Raw genomic sequence first — 20,847 nt, forward strand, 5'->3', positions numbered from 1 at the left:
TAACTCTGCTTTACTGTAAGTTTTCTTTTTTATAAATTTTTTTTTTAACGTTTTATTTATTTTTGAGACAGGGAGAGACAGAGCATGAACAGGGGAGGGTCAGAGAGAGGGAGACACAGAATCTGAAACAGGCTCCAGGCTCTGAGCTGTCAGCACAGAGCCCGACGCGGGGCTCGAACTCACGGACCGCGAGATCATGACCTGAGCCGAAGTCGGCCGCTTAACCGACTGAGCCACCCAGGCGCCCCTTAAAAAAATACAGAATTCAGTCTCTAAGGCTGTGAATCCAGCAAAAGATCTATTTCAACCATCCAGCCACTGTATTTTAAGGCTTAAAAAGGAGAGACTAAGGACACTAAGAGCTAAGAAGCTGACCATCACATGTGTTCCAGACTATGCCACTTAGACCTCAGTTTTATCATTCAAGTGAAAAGTGACAGAGTACACAAAGAATCTGTGAAACCATATCTTCACTAAAACTCCATCTATAATAATCATTACTGAGAAATAACCACCCACGGCCACTTAAAATACTCAAAACTATGCCTTCAGTAAAATTATAAGAACATATATTCCAATGTGCTTAAAAAAAACTTTGAGGCTGCATTCGGGTGTTCTCATCAACACAGACAGATCATTTTAATCTTGTGTTCGTCATGAATGAACAAACCCATCCAGAAGTATTCACCTTATTACTCAAGGTAAGGGGAAGCATTACTAGAATTCCATTTTGCAATTCATCTACATTACCACTGACGAATGTTCTTATTCACACTAATATAATTCAGGACTGATAGCTGATTAAGTACAGAGTGAATTATTTAGTCCAATATTATGTTATCAGTGAGGAAACAGCATTCATTTACCAAGGTTATTCTGTTAGTTAATAAATAGAATTCAACAACAATTCCCCATCTAGTGGCCTCTTTCACTCCAAAATACCAATTATTCTATTCAATAAGCATTTATATTTATTAATTACTATATTGCTTTTATTATACTTACTACAAAATTGAATACTCTAAAGCATGGACTATTTCTGCACAGGTGAAGTTATTACTGGCGTTAAGAAAGCAAAATAGGGGCACCTGGGTAGGGCTCAGTCAGTTGAGCATCTGACTTTGGCCCAGGTCACAGTCTCACAGTTCGCCAGTTCAAGCCCCGCATTGGGCTCCGTGCTGACAGCTCAGAGCCTGGAGTCTGCTTCAGATTCTGTGTCTCCCTTTCTCTCTGCCCCCTCCCCTGCTCGCACTCTGTCTCACTCTGTCTCTCTCTCTCTCTCTCAAAAATAAGTAACATTAAAAAAAAATTTTTTTTTATTTTTTTTTTTCAACGTTTATTTATTTTTCTTGGGACAGAGAGAGACAGAGCATGAACGGGGGGGGGGGGGGGGGGGGGCAGAGAGAGAGGGAGACACAGAATTGGAAACAGGCTCCAGGCTCTGAGCCAGCAGCCCAGAGCCCGACGCGGGGCTCGAACTCCCGGACCGCGAGATCGTGACCTGGCTGAAGTCGGACGCTTAACCGACTACGCCACCCAGGCGCCCCTTTAATTTTTTTTTAAAGTTTATTGATTATTGAGATTGAGAGACAGGGAGAGACAGAGCATGAGCAGGGGAGGGGCCAAGAGACAAGGAGACACAGAATCCGAAGCAGGCTCCATGCTCTGAGCTGTCAGCACGGAGCCCGACACGGGGCTCGAACTCACAACCAAAGAGATCATGACCTGAGCCAAAGTCAGACGCTTAACCAACTGAGCCACCCAGGCGCCCCTTTAAGTCTAAGTTCTATCCTGACTTGAGCAGAAACTGTCTAAGATTTCATAAACAAGACATTTACTGCTTTATCTCCCAGTATCTATAAAACAGAGTAAATAGTTTAATAAGAATTAACTAGTGGTTTAATAAGATCTAAGAAGAATGTTCACTAGCATTTTTAATAAAAGTGAAAGACTGGAAACAGGCTAAATGTCCAACAATATGAAAATATATGAAAAAAATCATGCAGCTATAAGAAGAATGAGAGGATGAGAGGGATTTATATATTCTAATATGGAATGATCAAAAACATGCTCTCAAACTAAAAAGAACACAAATATATAACACTCTATATGTTGATACAACCCAAAAAAATAGTATGTCACGTGTAACATATTTATGCACTTAATTCATACACAAAGCATCAAAACTATGCAACCAATGACAACCTCTTGGTTTTATTCTGCATAATTCTTTTATTTCACTATTTCAGTGACACCGTATTTTTATATTACTTGTTTAACTCATGAGCCTCAAGGAAATTCAACCAATAAATAGACTAGGCTAAAATCAAGTAAAAATAAGTCTTAGCAAGCATTTTATAGTTTACAAAAGGATTTTGCAATCCTTTATATAAATCCTTTAAAGTCTCTCAACACGGTATCTAATTGGATCCCCACAATAAACTTCTAGAATTTAAGGTAGTATCCTTATTTCAAAAATAGGAATGGACGCTGGGGCGCCTGGGTGGCTCAGTTGGTTAAGCTCCCAACTCTTGATTTCGGCTTAGGTCACGATCTCACAGTCGTGGGAGTGAGCCTCGAGTCCGGGCTCATGCTGGGCATGGAGCCCACTTAAGATTCTCTTATGCCCGCTGCCCCTCCCCCACTCGCATGGGCACAAGCGCTCTCAAAAAAAAAAAAAAAACCTGAGAACAAACTTAAGTATTTATTAATCCAAGGTTAATAAATGCAGAGTCAAAACGGAAACATGGTCCGCCCCCACCCCCATCCTAAATTCATTGTTCTGGTCTTCACACCAGAACACCATAAATTGAAAACACACAAATTGAAAACACGGTCATCTTACAACAAGGCTCTCTAAATCTCCATAGTGCTTCTATTCACGGAAGAGTCACGGGAGAGTCCGGAGTGTGGAGGAAAAGGCATTCCAGTAGGAGTCAAGGATCAGGGTTCCAGTCTGAACGACGTCATTGCACTTCACAGTAAACCAAGCTCTAGGACAATGGTTCTCTGTGGGCTGCACATCAGGTTCAACAGTGATGTTTTTTTAAATAATAGTACTAACTCAAGCCTGATCTCCAGAGATTAGCATTTAATCTGTTTATTAAAAGCTTCCCGGGTTATTCTAAATTACAGCTTGGTAAAGACCACAGATATCCTTATCTGATGAAAATAAAAATAAAAGATATTTAAAAAATCACTTTGCTATATATACTTTGCAGAGCTGAAAATGAGGGATGAATGTTTTATGAGAAAATCTCTTATAAATAATAAAATGCCTCACATATGTAAAGGAATTATTATTTATTCATTCAAACATGTACCAGGCATGTGCTGGGACCGAGAGCGGAGGCATCGCCCTCAGAGGTGAGGAAGCTGCCACATCCTCAAGTAACTGCCGAGCCCTGGGAACAGGCACAGCAGAGTTCAAAGATGGTGATGAGCAGACCAGACATGAGGCCCAGGGGTGACGGTAGGAAGAGGGCTTAGAAAGGCCTGCACAGAGGAGACCCTCGAGCTAGGTCCTGGCGTTCTAGACAGAGGGCACATCACACGCAGGCAACATGGTCAGAGGTCTTCAGAGAGGTCTCCAGCTCCTGGGGATTCTTGAGACCCTCGCAGGGTTAAAGGTTAAAGTTAAAACTGTTTTAATATTAACGCTAGGACACATCACCACCAAAACCTAGGAACAGCCCAAATGTTCTCCAACTGGTAAATTGGCAAACAGAAGTATTTTCATACATTGGAATAAGACTCAGCAATAAAAAAAAAAAAAAAAAAAGAATCAGTGATATACACAACAGCATGGATGAATCTCAAATGTGTTATGTTTAAATGAAAGAAGCCAGCCTCAAAAGGCTACGACTCTGCGATTCCATTTACATGACATTTGGGACAAAGCACAACTACAGGACAGAAAAAGGTCAGAGGGTGTAAGGCTAAGGGCAGGGGAACATTCTAGAGTGATGGAAATGTTCTTTATCTTCCACAACCACAATGCATTTGTCAAAACCCAGAGAAGAACTGAACACTTAAAAAGGTGAATTTCACTGTATATAAGTTATGCCTCAATAAATCTAACTTTTAAATATAATAGTATACAATTTGCCTTTTCTTTCTCTTTCTCTCCTAAATGTACAGTGTTTGCCAGAAACTGTAGGACTAATGATGTCATCACTCTGCAGCTAAGGGGCAATGATGTCATCACTCTGCAGCTAAGGGAATGCAAGCTTATATGTTCTAATGTTCTAAATTTTTCTCCATTTCAATACAGTAAGTAGTAATGGATATAATCAACATCAACACTAAAGCTCTCTTGGGGCTTCAACAATTTTAATGCTAGGGTTTCTGAGACCCAAAAGTTTGAGAATTACTGTGACAGGCAGTGGGAGAGGCCCAGGACAGTTCTCAGCAGAGAGTAAGGGGATCTCACCCTTGCAGAGAGCCGTGCAGGGAGGTGAGTTAAGAGTTACTACAGAGGTCAGGGGCACCTGGGTGGCTCAGTCGGCTGAGCATCCAACTTCGGCTCAGGTCATGATCTCGCAGTCCATGAGTTTGAGCCCCACTTCGGGCTCCGTGTTGACAGCTCAGAGCCTAGAGCCTGTTTCAGATTCTGTGTCTCCCTCTCTCTCTGACCCTCCCCCGTTCATGCTCTGTCTCTCCCTGTCTCAAAAAATAAATAAACGCTAAAAAAAAAAAAAAAAAAAGAGTTACTACAGAGGTCTGACTAAGCTGATCCCAGGATGAACTGGAAAGAAATTATGTCCATACACCATCTGCAGCTTGTTATAAATCCCAAGCCAGTTTGTCTCTACCGAGCTCTCTTTGCTGGTGTGCTCATGTTTTGCAAACTAATTTCTGTTCACTGGTAACACAGTCAGGAGACAGAGCCTGCTACAAGAGCCATCCTACAATGCTTTTACTGAGCAGTGATTTTTGGATTACTCACCCAGTTGCCACAGTCCTTCTTCAAAGGATGCTATTAATTTAAAATTGAATTTTACATATTTTAAACTTGAAAAATAACCATCGTAATGAGGTGCAAAAGCTAATATGGGGGTGGGAGGAAGACTCAATGCCTCAAAATCAATTAGAAAAACTAGGTAATTGATTAAAAAGCCAATATGTGACTTCTATGAAATATGCTTTTATTTGTATCCAGAAAACTATGACAATCCCAAGTCAGCACAATGTTTTCTATGCAAATGTTTTTTTGATTGGGGGGAGCTGTTTGTGTCTGGTCTGCACAGTTCCCTTTCCTCCAGGGGAAAATTCATTTCTAAATACTAGCCCTGTAAATTCCAAATTACTTCAAGTACAGGGCTTTTCCTATGATCTCTTATGCCCAGAGCTATGCTTGTACTTTGGGATGCCACAGAGGTAGAGAAATTAATCTGAAAATCATCTATGTGTTTAAACTTCAAATACATGGAAAATAGATGACAGAGTAATCGATCAATTATGGGAAGGAAAGGGTAGGTATCAGAAGACAGGATGATTTCCTTCCTCCATCTAAAAAAACAAAAAAAACAAAAAAACTTAAATACAACTTTAGGCCATTATGAGTGTGTATGTGTGTTAACTGCCATCACATATTGATTGCTTCTCTAATGGCTTTAAGTAGCCAACTCGGCTGACACCTCTTATAACCCCAAACAGGTGGAAACCTGTCTAGGGTAATCAATTTGCTGCCTTTTAAAAAATTCACCTATACTTCTATTCACGTGAAAGGGGGTAGGGGACATGCCAGACTCCTGCCAAAGCAGCTGTGTATTATTAAAGATAAAGTAAAATTAGCTCCTTACCTGAAAGTACAGTCCTTTTGATCTACTTCTTATACAGGAATCTTGGATATTAGTTTACTGTCATTCACATTTGAAACTGAACCTATGGATTAAAAAGGGGAAAATAATTAATTGGAAATACATGCACAATGAAGATAAAAACATCAATCTGATCAAAGATGAGATTTCCGTACACTTGTTGAAGCCAAATGGTTTCTGCAGGAAACCTGTTTTCTGTGACTCAAATCCAAAATGGAAAACGTGGGTGGTTCTTCCTGTCTCATCATTAAGAGTCAGCCAATTGGCTGATAAAGTTTTCACACAACTTAAGCTCAAACTCCAGCCTTCCATCTGCTCTAATACTGTCATACCTTGGGGAAATGAAAGAGAAATAAAGGCTTTCTTCAGCCTCAAAAGAAGACTTTAACGGGCACCTTACTCCATCCAGACTGTACTTGAGCACAAAACTTCAAATCTTCAAAACTTCAAATCCAGAAGACGTGAAAAAGAATGAGAGCTACATCACAAAATAATGCAGGGGCTTTATGGCTGTCTCTGACCTTGGAGCTACGATTTCTAAAAACAAGACAAACGAGTCTGTGTTGGGCACTAAACTACAATCAAACGCGATCGTGGAGCAGGGGCTTCCGGCCCGGTTGTCTTAACCACAGAGCTGCACTGCTTCCCACCCACAAATCACTCACCATGTGCCAGGACGTGCCTGCCAACACATTCTGTATTTGGGCTTCTCAACATACAACTCTGCCAGACTGGGACGTGAATCCAGTTAATTCTGCAGGGTATTTCTGCGTATCCACCTAGAGCTAGTAAACTAGCCAGTGTGATACACACAACTGAAAACACACAAGCCACGGGACAACTTCAAGGAGAAAGAGACCACGGGTACATGACACTAGCGTGGTGAAACAATCATGGGGGCCTTTCTGCCAAAGGCCTCCTCACATTTGCACCTCTGACCAGTGGAAAATCTGCAAATGTAGTAAGACCACAAAAATTTAGATGGCTACTTCCAACATCAATACAAGGACTCCAAGTGACAAACTGCTCAAGGGCGGCAACTGTCCAGTTCCTAAAGATTCCAGGCCCCATCTGAAAATTCCTCACCCTCGGGGGTTGTCTCAAAAATGCTAAGAGGCTAATGGAACTTAGGCTGCTTAGCAGCAGAAGGAAGGGTCTTTCATGAGTCACCAGTGACTGCTCGACAAGTTCTCTCGGAGTGACTCCCCTGCAGTCACATAGGAGAACCCACCAGCCAGATTGAAGCGAGGGGGCACAGGCCCCCAAAGTATTCATCCTGAGGGAACTGCTTCCTGGGGAGACCGTGAAACTTGAAACACACACACCGCCTGTAAATTTACATTTTAGGAAATACGGGTATGGAGGTACTAAGCAGATTATGACCAAATACATATCATAAGCTCCTGGAGCTGGAAGAGACTGCAGTACCCCATTACCACTGTAAAACCCTCATCCTACAGATAAGATTAAGTCAAAATCTCCTGACTGCCAGCCTGGGGCTCTTCCTATCACACCCTGCCCTTTCATCAACTGTGGAAACGATATTTTGGAGCCTATTAAAATCAAGCTACAAATCAGTCTGCAGGATAAAAATCTCATTTAACCATGTGTTGCAAAAAAAAAAAAAAAAAAAAAAGATTAACACAAAAGATTAAGAAGCAAAACCTTTAGAGTAATTAATTCCCTGCTTGGGGAAGGGGTAGGGAGGAGCTGGCTGTCTTTCTCCACACAAACATGATCTAATCTTCAGGGAAACCATATGTACAAAATTATATACAAAAGCCTCTTTTTATTTATTTTTTTTATTTTTTTAACATTTATTTTTATTTTTGAGACAGAGAGAGACAGAATATGAATGGGGGAGGGTCAGAAAGACAGGGAGACACAGAATCCAAAACAGGCTCCAGGCTCTGAGCTGTCAGTACAAAGCCCAACGCGGGGCTCGAACTCATGGACCGCGAGATCATGACCCAAGCCAAAGTCGGACCCTTAACCGACCGAGCCACCCACATGCCCCTAAAAGCCTCTTTTTAAAAAAATACTGATCACTTCCAAACCTGTACCTCTAGCAAAAAAAAAAAAAAAACCACAAAGCAAGATGCCTTCCTTCACTTACAGAATGCTGAATTAACAAAAATAGCAATCCATTCTTCCCAAGTTGAGGTGAAAACAAGGTATATTTTCACTGCACTATAATTAATTTCCTCTATTATAATGTATTTTTAACTTCAGAGCAGATCAAATAAATGTATTGCTCCACTGTAGTTTTCTTTTAAGATTCTGATTTTTTAAACACTTCTAACACAATAATGTAAGGTGATCTTTGATTCTGTTCATTTCCTCCAATTCCAGATGACAATTCCTCAAGCACAAAATGTGCATGCTTAGACACATCAAAAGAGAAGAATGCAATTTGTATAGGATGAAATATCTGCATGAATTTTTGAAACCTTTAAGATAAAACATCAATCTATGAACAAATTCATAACTGCCCCTAGGTTATCTATCTCCAAGGCCTGTACATTCCTCTCTTCTTAAGGACACTTCAGTTAAAACCTGTGACAAAAATGAGTACCAATTCTACCATGAGTTCATCGTGTGATGTCGGGCAAGTCATTTACCCTTTGGGCTCAAGCGGACATAAAAAGCCAGTATAGTCTATTTCCAAGATATTTCCTAGGCTTCTTAACATCTTCTTAAGACATTAAGGATCATCTTTATTTCCCTTGAATTCTAAAAGTCAAATACATCTTTAAACAATAAAAATGAACATTTAAAAGTTACATTATGCCCCAGAACTTAGCAGGAAGCTACCACCAGGTTAGAGAAGTGAAAATTTTGAAAATTTTAGAAAACGATGGACTTCATCTGCATTCATTGTATCTCTCTGTCTTGTGTTTCAACTTCTAGGAACAGGTGTGGAAATGTACTTTCACATCTGGATGACTACTAAGTGTTTTTTCAACTCTCCCCAGAACTTGACTCCTTCCTCTTCCCACCCCTGCCGCCTCAGGACCTTGATAGTCTGAAACCTGGCTTATGTGCCACCAATGCTGAAAATGAAAAGTTTTTCTATCAATTAGGTTTAAAACCAGCTACCACCCAAATCTGTATCTGAGAATTTCTGTGTACATTTTGACCACTTAGTAATCTACATTTTAAAGTCTAAAGAATATGTTCCATGTTCCACTAATATCTGCAAATGTAATGATTTTTTTTCATCTGAAACTGAGTTTCTTGCTTATTGCCAAATAAGCAAGAAGTTCCAGAAAACTTGTTTACAACACAACTCATACTCTTAAGGTAATTTATTTTCTTCATGTACCAGTTGGTGATTTTGCCATCCCCGGTGAGTGCATGAAAAAAACATGAACATGAGGACCATGAACCTGGCATTTTACTAGTAGAAACCCTAAAGAGTAGTTGCTTCTGCCAAGTTCATGCATTTGTATACTGACTACCTCTTACGGGCAGGCACCACTTACTCTTCTGGTGGGAATACACGAACTGACAAAAGTCTGCCTTCATGGAGCTTGTAATCTAATGGAGACACAACCCACAGAATACATGGACGTAATACAGACGTAAGATATATCAGGTACTCATCAGCAGTAAACATAACATAAACACAAATGACATGGGAGATACATCTGTATCGTGAGAGGGACCATGTGCAATGGAAAAGGAGTCCAGGGCGGCAAAATAAGGGGATTCAGGAGTGAACGAAGGGAAGGCAAACTGCAATCTTAAGTGGCTCACAACAGAGGCAGCACCTGAGCACAGACCTGAAGGAGCTGAGAAGTGAGTCAAACTAAAGTTTCCTAGTAATTTTTACCTTGTACTGACTGCGCGTGTACCAGCAATGCCTCCTCAAAAGAACGGCATAGGAGCAAATTTATGAACAGCCCAGAAGTGTAAACAGAAGAGAGCTGTGGGGAAACCGCCTTCATTTTTGCACATCAGTTTACGCCAAGTGAAACTTACATCTTCAATTAGGCATGGTCATTGAAGGGGTTTTCTCCCCGCCACCCCCCCCCCCCGTGTTAGTTTGAACTAAATTCTTACTTCTGTGATCCATTTTCCTTAAAACTCAGGAATAAATTTCCAAGTATTACTTGACGCACAGAAGAATAGCACGCAGTATTATCCAACCAACAACCCACTGAGCCATCCAAACTATGACACCAGGACTCAAATCTCAGCACAAGAGCCCAGGAAGCACTGGAGCTTCATCCCAATGGGGAGAAACCAGTGCTTCCCCAGAGAGGTTACTGGGGAAAGACCAGGTAGGCTGTGGAATCAGGAGGCCTCCTCCACCGACCAGCTGTCGAACCCTGAGCAAATCTCTTTACTCCCTGGCCTTCGATTTCCTCGACTATGAAATCAGAGCACCGGACCACATGATTTCCAAATCCCTTCCAGGGCTAGATCCATTTCAGAAAAAAAGTTAGGTAAATAACCACACCCAAAAAATTATAATAATGCTAACCTACCATCACAGATCCATATACTTTGTTCTTCTGAGAAAGTAATGAATTTATACTGAACCACGCACAGAGTCTTAACTCTCCCTCTCGGATCAAAAGATTCACAAGAACGAGTCTGGACTAGTTGACTAAGGACAAAAGAACTTGCAAAAAAAAGACAGTTATTTTTGTCTTGGCTTTATTATCAACATACTCTTATTAAACTAATACAGAAATCCTAAACTAACACAAGCATGCACCTGCTGGGATTTTAAATATTCCTCACGCACTACCACCCCCAATTTTAAAAAGCATGTTTTTAAATGGTAGGCTTCCTTCAAAGTTACTTGTAATCTATTAGTATTCTTACTACTATACTATTACAAATAGGTGCTGTGATAAGCATCGTATTCAGAGGCCCCAAATCTGTACTTCTTCTCACCACTGTTTACCAGCTCCCTTCTGAGGAAAGCTTACCTTCCCAACGCAGAATTAAGAAGAAAGCAAATACAGTGATTTGGGATGGAAGGATTAGGTTTCTAGCTTTCTTTGCCCTACAGTATTGGCAAGGCTTGTGAATTAGGTTCTGCCAACCACACGTACCACATGGGACTCCTTCAGGACAGAGTCACATCACATCACGTGGGAAAAGAAGCAAGGGGGAAGCAGCCACTCTGCTGGCAGCGTGGAGGGATCCTGGCTCTGGCTTCCTGATTTGGAGAATCCTGACTCAGGCAGGGGCAGCAGCCCCCTCACAGGGCCAGTTCCACAGTGCAGCACTGACCACCATTCCCAGAAATTCAGCCTATGGGCTCTGTCTTCAGCCCTCCCGACGATTTGCTAAGCTGCCTATCACCCCTCATAAATCCCCTTCTGCTTACACTCAGTAGAATAGATCTCAGTATCTGTAACCAAAAACCCTGACCAATTCACACGGCACATATCCCTTTCATTATTTCCATATACGAGAGCTGAGACTGAAAGACACGAGTAACACACTGAACATTCCACTGTAAGTCAAGCGTTCTTTGTTTCCAGCCAGGGCTCAAATCCATAATCAACACTTCCAACCTTCCCTTATATGCACTTTCTCATAAATTTCATCACCTCTGCCACGCAAGGAGAAGAAAATGATTTTTGCCTAACTAATTTCCTATCAATAAAGAGTCTGATGACAGTAACTTGGCGAGATATTTGAGGACAGGATACAATAAACATCACTTTCTATACCAGCTCAAGTTTATGGAGAAGCCTGCACTTTCCCAAACATTCCCAAACTGCAGACAAGGTGATCTAATACCGTGTTGCAACGCCAAAATGATCAGCACTCTGTGCCAAGGCACAACTTAATTCACAAAGCAGCAATGAACTTTTCACTTACCTTCACCCATCCCTCGGGGCAAGACCAAAATGTTAAAACCACAGGCACATCAGGTAACTAAAATATTACCCTCTTATCTCACACCAAAAGCAGACTGGAAACACCAAGAAGTGATTGCATGTATTAAAATAAAACTCTCTTCTTGGTAGGAAGACATTAAGTCCCATAAAATCAGTTGACAAAGATGAGAAAAGTAATCAGTGGTTAGTAATACTTTTCTTTGAAATGGCAGGAGAATCTTGCAAAGGACATTTGATATCTCTGAATAATCAAATTACTCTATATTATCAAACTGCACAAAATATTTCTCAGGTAATACTCAAAGGCAAAACTTTTATGTAAAAGATCACTTATGCACTTCTGAAGCCAATTAATGACAATGATACTCATTCAGAAGGCGACTCAGCTCTGCCAAACTGAGAGTGGGTATTCGATTCAAAGGACAGCACAAGTATGCATGAACAGAGATTCCAGACAGGTCTGCTGAAGTTAGCGCCCACCACACTCTGGGTCACAGGCACTCAGAGCGACTCCAGCTGCCCCGAACTGCTTTCAGCTAATGCTCTGCAGCACGCTTAGCTAACTTCACACTGGTGGTGGGGACAATGGAAATACACAACAGTCAAAAATAATGGTACTTTCCCCTAAGGATGAGGCAAATGAACTTGCTAAAGAAAACTCCGAGCTTGGCTTCTTCAAAACAAAATCTGAGAAACAATAATTTCATAGAGCTTCAAGGCAAGAAGTTACTAAGATGAGTTCAGAGCTTTACTATGATTACACGTGCACCATATGTGCCCTTGAGATGCACCTGGCTCTTGCTCTGGCTCTTTTTTTAAGAAATGGAGTATTTCTGGGCTAGAAATGACACATGGCCTGCTTTGAAGCTTTTTTTATGGCTTCTCATATTTAGACTCTAACCTCAATCTACTGCAAGTTTAAGGATAGAGGTGATGCTCATTCATCAGTAATATCGAAGACAAAAAATACGTATGTAATACTACAGATAAGTGGGTTCCAAAGTTAGTCTGCAAACCAATGCCCACAAGTGTAGGTCCTCAGGGAGATAAGGGGTGAGGGGATCGTTTATGAGTATTTCATAAAGCTAGCTACATTTATGCAATTGAAAGGGCTGCTCTTTATTTTGAGACCATGTCCTTTCTATCCTTTTCGTATCCAAATGGCCTTTCTTCGTAAAATGCTGAAAATTTTTTTAAATTAGGTCTGTAACATGCAAGTCTGGTACCACTGCTCCAGATTTTCTGCACCTTCTCTATCTCCAACGTCCCACCTCCCCTCCTTCAGGTTGCTAAGGCAAAAAATAAAAATAGAACCTAATGCCATTCCTGGCTGCTCTTTTCCCCACCCCATTTCCAGATCATAAACATATCATGTCAGCCTTGCTCTCAGAACGCATCCGTAACCAACCACCTCTCACTACCACAATGAAGATACAGAACATTTCCATCGCCCCAAAAAGTGGTAAAAAAATGGCCAATAAACATATGAAAAAGTCCTCACCTGCCCTAAATCTACAGGGAAATGCAAATTAAAGCCACAGTGGAATACCTCTAACACCCACCAGAACAGCTAGTTAAATGGCAGGCAATAAATATCAAGTGTTGTCAAGAATGTGGAGCTCCCACACCATGCCGGTGGATAACCACTTTGGAAAGCTGTTTCTCAGTATCTACGAAAATGAACAGACTCATACCACACGACCCAGCAAGTCCACTTCTAATTACATCCCCCATAGACGTCTTCACCAGAGACAAACACAGAAAAGGGAACACTATTCACTTGCCGAGGAATCATCATCACACAACGGAAAGCTCTACAGCAACAAAAATGAATGAACTACAAATACTTGGAAGATCACGGATGAATCTCACAAACCATGTTGAATGAAAGAAGCCAGAAACAAAAGAATATATTGCACATGATTACATTAATATAAAGCTCACAAACAGGCCAATAGCAAGTTCTGGAATTAGTGATCAATGGGGTAATACTTTGGGAAGGGGTGACTGAGCCTTCTGAGGGGCTAGTAACATTCTATTCTTAATCTGAGTGCTGATGACACAAACATGTTCACTTCAAGAAAACTCATCCCACTGCGTACTTGTGCTTTTTGCACTCTTTATGTTCTTTATACTGTACTATAAAGTTCTGTTTTGTTTTGTTTTCAATCACCTTCTCAATAAGGCTTTCTCTGGCCTGGCTTCACGAACATGTCCACCACTCCCCAATATTTTACATCCTTCCTCCACCCTTTACTTTTCCTCCTCAGTACTTGTCAATACCGGAATACTATTTCACCTACTGGATATACTTTACAAACTTACCTTGTTTATTGTCGGTCTCCATGCACTAAACGCTACGCTCCATGAGCACAAGTATTTTGTCCATTTTGCTGAGCGTGTACTGAGTCCCCAGTGCCTAGAACAATGCCTAGCGTCGATAGCAGGCACTTAATAAATACTGATTTCATTCATTTATTAATTATACAGCCTTGCCCAGTTCAATTGTTTGTGGATTCGAGCCATTAATTCTTACAGTCGTTGTGGTACACTGAACAATAAGCCAGTTCTGTTCTGGCTTCGTTCACATTTCTCCACGTGGTTCTGGGACCTCTCATCTTCCTGATCATCCACTGGATCCTCCCACTTTTCAGATTTCCAGATCAGGTTCTGGCCAGTTTGAGGTACAATACAATGCTAACACTCTTAAATTCTGTAACATCCATTTTTATAAATGAAGCCTAAGGCTGCATTAACTTGTTTCTTAGCAAAATCCACCTTGCAGACTCATACTGAGTTTAAGGTCAAATAAAATTAACAAAGAAACTTAACACTATTTTTTTTCTTCCTCCACATAAGCACAGAAGTCAAGAAATATTCCAATCTTGGGCGCCTGGGTGGTTCAGTCGGTTAAACGTCTGACTTCAGCTCAGGTCATGATCTCACAGTCTGTGAGTTCAAGCCCTACGTCGGGCTCTGTGCTGACAGCTTGGAGCCTGGAGCCTGCTTCAGATTCTGGATCTCCCTCTCTCTGACCCTCCCCCATTCATGTTGTGTCGCTGTCTCAAAAATAAATAAACATTAAAAAAAAAATTTTTTTTAAAGAAATATTCCAATCTTATAACAGGGTCTTTGGTCCTAAATGTAGACATTTTCAGGTGTCTCTCCACCCACTACCACCACAGATTTTAGCACACCATTCCAACCCTTTAAATCCTTTTTTTTTTTTTAGATTTATTTTTATTTTTAAGTAATCTCTACACCCAATGTGGGGCTTGAACTTACAACCCCAAGATCAAAGAGTTGCATGCTCCACCGACTGAGCCAGCCAGGCACCCCAACCCTTGAATTCTTTTGTTGAAGCAGTGTTCTCAACCTTTTTTTGTTATCACTCCCTAAGAAGACGTTTTAGACATTTTCCTTAATCATGCTCCCCCATGAAATGTTAATACCACAGATATATACTGTATATTTATGTACTTGTACATATTATGCTTCAAATATGAAAGAATAAAATTTCTGCCCCCTCCAATTTCACCTCCTTGAATGCGCATCTTCCTTTTTTTTTTTAAGTTTATTTACTTATTTTTAGAGAGAGACAGTGCAAGTTGGGGGGCAAGGGGCAGGGAGAGAGGGAGAGAGAGAATCCCAAGCAAGCTCCACACTGTCAGCACAGAGCTCGACGCAGGGGCTCAAACTCACAAAACCATGACCTGAGCCAAAACCAAGAGTTAGATGTTTAAGTGACTGAGCCACCCAGGCACCCCAGAACACATGTATTTTAAAACCTTGATTCTGTCAACTGCATTACCTTACCTTTCTAATTTTGCTTCACATGTACATTTCCCAACAATAAAACCATTGTGATAAAAGAGATAAGTTGTGGGGCACCTGGCTGACTTAGTAAAGCATGCGAATATTGATTTCAGTTTTGTAAGTTCAAGCCCCATGTTGGGCATAGGGCTTATTGTGTAAAAAAACAAAAACAAAAACAAAACAGTGTTAAAAAAAAAAAAAAAAAGATAAAAGTTGTAACCCAGAGGGGCACCTATGTGGCTCAGTTGGTTAAGCATCCAACTTCAGCTCATGATCTCGCTCACAGTGAGTTCGAGCCCCGCATCAGGCTCTGTGCCGACAGTTCAGAGCCTGGAGCCTGCTTCGGATTCTGTGTCTCCCTCTCTCTCTGCTCCTCCCCCACTCGCGTTCTGTCTCTCTCTGTCACTCAAAAATGAATAACCCAGAGAAATAAAGAGTCCAGCACAACAGGAAAGGTTTCCATCCCAGCTGACACAAATCCATTAAAACTATTATTTTAGGGGCACCTGGGTGGCTCAGGTTGAGTGTCAGACTTCAGCCCAGGTCATGATCTCAAGGTGCTTGAGACTGAGCCCGGCATCAGGCACACTGCTGTCCCCTTCAGAGCCCCCTTTGGATCCTCTTTCCCCTCTCTCTGCCCCTCCCCCATTGGCGCTCTCAAAAAACTAAACATTTTTTTTAAACCTATTTGTAAAGTATATTTCTTCAACAAGCTACAAACCCACCAAACACCCAGTTCATATTTCCATCTCACTCATAAGAACAGCATTTTGTTAAACTAGACACTGCTGAAATAAAAAGACAGCAGTCCCTTAACTAATAACCTATCCAACCTTCTTAAAGTGTATTTTTAAAAAGAATGCAAAATTAGCACAGAATGACTTATTTTAGTCTCTCCTAAATCCCTCTAGAATCTGTTCCTGTTCTTGGCCTCCCCGCCTGTGGACTCCCTACCTTCGCTCTTGTAAGAGCTTCCTGTTGCCCTAGGTTCAGATTAGTACTTTTTATTTTCCACATTATTAGCAAACTTTTTAAGCGCAAATCCGCTCTGTCTGCTCCAGGGATATTTTAAATCTTTCCGGAGCTACTCTAGCCTGTAAGATAAAAGTCCCAACTCCTCAGCATGACACGCAAAGATTTTCACTGTGAGGCCAATCAGTGGTCAGCCAGCCACATCTTCCCGTTTGTAGAAAGCTTCTCCTAATCACTTTACCCAGGATAGCAGAAATGTTCTTACACCCACGCCAGCTGGTACCTGCCCTCCCCACCTTATCCACTCTTCCCATTTTAGAAGTAACCTCACCTCTTCAAAGACTTCCTCTTCTCCCCTCTCCTTCCCAGGGTCACAAAGTACCTTATGACCTGATTTATGGGCACTCTGCATACATTTTGTAATTACTTACTTACCAGAATCTGTTTTCCCCACATTGAGCCATTTAAAGGATGCACGCAAGGAAATGCGCCATGAAAATTTGCAACAAGCTAATATCCTAAACCAGGACCTTAACATTCACCTGTGTATTTCTGGCACCAGGATTATCAGGACCCTCTGGGAATTGGAAGAATATTTTTGGAATGACAGAAACCATCCTGGCTCCAGATAACCACTACCTCTGTCTCTCAGTGTTATCAAATCACTTGTTTAAACCTAGACTCGATTTCTGCCAGAAATTCACATGAAACTTAATCCATGTTCCTTTCTTTAGAAAACAAAAACACTGGTTTCAGGAGTTTCTCTCACCTTCTCACCTTGAGGTTTCCAAGCGGGTTCCTTGAAAATAACTGCAGGGTTTTGGGTATGCTGGGAAACAACTCATTTCTTTAACTGAATGAGAACTTTCTCCCTTTACTGTATCTTTTGTATTCTACCATTCTCTGTCTGAAAACCACTTTCTTTGCTAGAGAAAACAGCAGAGGAAAGAGTGAATGACTCTTAACTCCCTCCTTTAATAAGATTAAATGGTCTAGCTTCTTTCTTCTTCCTCATCTTGTTTTATAGACTGAAAACCAATTTGCATATAACTTGTGTTTATTAAAGTGGAACACAAATACTCTCTTTGTCACATCAAGTCCACTCTTAGATATATATCCAACAGAAATGTATGCCCATTTGCACCTCAAAGGGCAGAACAAAGATAGGAAACTGAAACTCAAATATCCATCAAGAGTACAATATATAGGGGTGCCTGTTAAGCATCCAACTCTGGCTCAGGTCATGATCCTGCAGTTCGTGAGTTCGAGCCCTGTATCAGGCTCTGTGCTGATAGCTCAGAGCCTGAAGCCTGCTTCAGACTCTGTGTCTCCCTCTCTGCCTCTCCCCTGCTGGCTCTTTTGCTCGCTCTCTCTCTCTCTCTCTCTCTCTCTCCCCTTCTCAAAAATAAACAATAAACATTAAAAAAAATTTTAAGAATAGAATATATAAACAGTTGTATATTCATACAATGAAAAACTACAGAGTACTTAAAAAGAACTATAGTTAGAAGCAACACATGGATAGATTTTACAAGTTAAACAACAGAAACCAGGCACAAATGAAAACACACTTTAGGATCCCATTTCTACAAATTTCAAAAATCTTTAAAAACAAATTTATGGTGTTAGAAGTTGAGGGCGGTTACCTCTGGGGAAGATGGAGGCTAGTGATGGCAAACATACATGAGAAGGCTTCAGGGGGCTGGTAGTGTTCTCGTTCTCACCCTGTGTGATTACACAGAGGTATTCATTTTCTGATGATTTACTGAGCCTCATCTTTTTTTTTTTTTTTACGATTAAAACATTCTTTTTTTTTTTAATATACATACAAGTTAGTTAGCATATAGTGCAACAGTGATTTTAGGGGTAGATTCCTAATGCCCCTTACCCATTCAGCCCATCCCTCCTCCCACAACCTCTCCAGCAACCCTCAGTTTGTTCTCCATATTTATGAGTTTCTTCTGTTTTGTCCCCATCCCTGTTTTTATATTATTTTTGATTCCCTTCCCTTGTGTTCATCTGTTCTGTCTTAAAGTCCTCATATGAGCAAAGTCATACAATATTTGTCTTTCTCTGACTAATTTTGCCTAGCGTAATACTGTCTAGTTCCATCCACATAGTTGCAAATGGAAAGATTTCATTCTTTTCTTTTTGATTGCCGAGTAATACTCCATCATATATATGTACCACAACTTCTTTATCCATTCATCCATTGATGCACATTTGGGCTCTTTCCATACTTTGGCTATTGTTGATAGTGCTGCTATAAACATTGGGGTGCATGTGTCCCTTCAAAACAGCACACCTGTATCCCTTGGATAAATACCTAGTAGTGCAACTGCTGGGTTGCAGGGTAGTTCTATTTAATTTTTGAGGAACCTCCATACTGTTTTCCAGAGTGGCTGCACCAGTCTGCATTCCCAGCAACAGTGCAAAAGAGATCCTCTTTCTCTGCATCCTCGCCAACATCTGTTGTTGCCTGAGTTGTTCATGTTAGCCATTCTGACAGATGTGAGGTGGTATCTCATTGTGGTTTTGATTTGTATTTCCCTGATGATGAGTGATGTAGAGCATTTTTTCATGTGTCGGTTGGCCATCTGGATGTCTTCCTTGGAGAAGTGTTTATTCATGTCTTTTGCCCATTTCTTCACTGTATTATTTGGTTTTTGGGTGTAGAGTTTGACAAGTTCTTTATAGATTTTGGATACTAACCCTTTATCTGATATGTCATTTGCAAATATCTTCTCCCATCCTGTCGGTTGTCTTTTAGTTTTGCTGATTGTTTCCTTTGCTATGCAGAAGCTTTTTATTTTGATGAGGTCCCGGCAGTTCATTGTTGCTTTTGTTTCCCTTGCCTCTGGAGACAGATTGAGTAAGAAGTTGCTGTGGGCAAGATCAAAGAGGCTTTTGCCTACTTTCTCCTCGAGGATTTTGATGGCTTCCTGTCTTATATTTAGGTCTTTCATCCATTTTGAGTTTATTTTTGTGTATGGTGTCACAAAGTGGTCCAGGTTCATTCTCCTGCATGTCGCTGTCCAGTTTTCCCAGCACCACTTGCTGAAAAGAGTGTCTTTATTCCACTGAATATTCTTTCCTGCTTTGTCAAAGATTAGTTGGCCATACACTTGTGCGTCCATTTCTGGGTTCTCTATTATGTTCCATTGATCTGAGTGTCTGTTTTTGTGCCACAGTGAGTTCATCTTTATGATGCACTTGATATGCACTATCCTTATAATAGTCTGTAGAAATCATTATGGTAATTTCAGATTTTTCCCCACCTATATCTAGGTCATCCTAGATATAACCTGTAAACACCTGTAACCATTTGGTCTATCCTTTTATCTGCATACTTACTATGTGCCCCTTTCACTTTTGTACGCCACTTAAAATCTGGCTTCCTAACAACGTAGAAACACAACCCACAGAATAAGAAAAAATTATTTCAAATCATACCTGATCAAAGATATGGATTCAGGGCATGCAAACAACTCCTAAGTCTCAACAGTAAAAAGACATATAACTCAGTTTCAGAATGGACAGAGGATCTGAACAGACGTTTCTCCAAAGAAGATAATACAGTGACCAATAAACACAGGATGATCAACATCATTGGTCATTAAGGAAATGCAAATTGACTCCACAATGAGATTCCACTTCACACCCGTAAGGACTGCTGAAATAAAACACCATACGGTACAGCAACAAGTGTTGGCAAGGATGTGGACAAACTGGAACTTTCACCTACTGCTGGTGGGAAAGCAGAAGGGTACAGATACTTTGGATAACAGCCTGGCAGGTTAAACACAGAGTTACTACAGAAGTCAGCAATTTCAAGAGAAATGAAAACATGTGCACACAAAAACTTACCACATGAACAGCAGCATGATTCTTAACACACAAAAAGTAAAAACTACCCAAATGTCCATCAAATGATGGATAAAAAAAATGGTATAAAACCATACAATGGAATATTACTCAGCACTAAAGTACAGACGCATGCTACAACATGGATGAACCTTGAAAACATCATGCTAGGTGAAAAAAACCAGACACAGAAGACCACATGTTATAGGATTCCATTTGTATGAAACATCTACAGACAACAAACAGATCAGTGCTTGCTTAGGTCCAAAATGACGAGAAGGGGGGGCGGGGGGGGCAAGAGCTAAAGGGCATGGGCTTCTTTCTGAGGTGATATAAATGTTCTAAAACTGGCTGTGGTGATGGTTGTACAAAGCTGTGAATATCCTAAAAACCAGTGAATTATGCATTTTCAATGGGCTAATTATGGTATGTGAATTATATATCAATAAAGCTGTTATTTTTTTTTTTTTTTTTTAATCTGGCTTCTTTTGCAATGGCCCTAAACA

At 40.7% G+C, this 20,847-nt stretch overlaps 1 protein-coding gene across 16 annotated transcripts in view; it reads right to left on the reverse strand.

Annotated features, from left to right (window-relative positions):
- Window positions 1-20,847, reverse strand: part of SIPA1L1 (signal induced proliferation associated 1 like 1) — a 366,004-nt gene that overhangs the window by 323,140 nt on the left and 22,017 nt on the right. For all 16 annotated transcript variants that reach the window (XM_086709388.1, XM_086709371.1, XM_086709372.1 and 13 more), the window contains one exon: window positions 5,805-5,886. The gene's annotated coding sequence lies outside the window, so the exon portion shown is untranslated. The remainder of the gene's footprint in view (window positions 1-5,804; window positions 5,887-20,847) is intronic.

Source organism: Puma concolor, chromosome B3, assembly GCF_028749965.1.
Source record: "Puma concolor isolate L17-30 chromosome B3, mPumCon1.1.hap2, whole genome shotgun sequence".
Classification (NCBI taxonomy): Eukaryota; Metazoa; Chordata; class Mammalia; order Carnivora; family Felidae; genus Puma; species Puma concolor.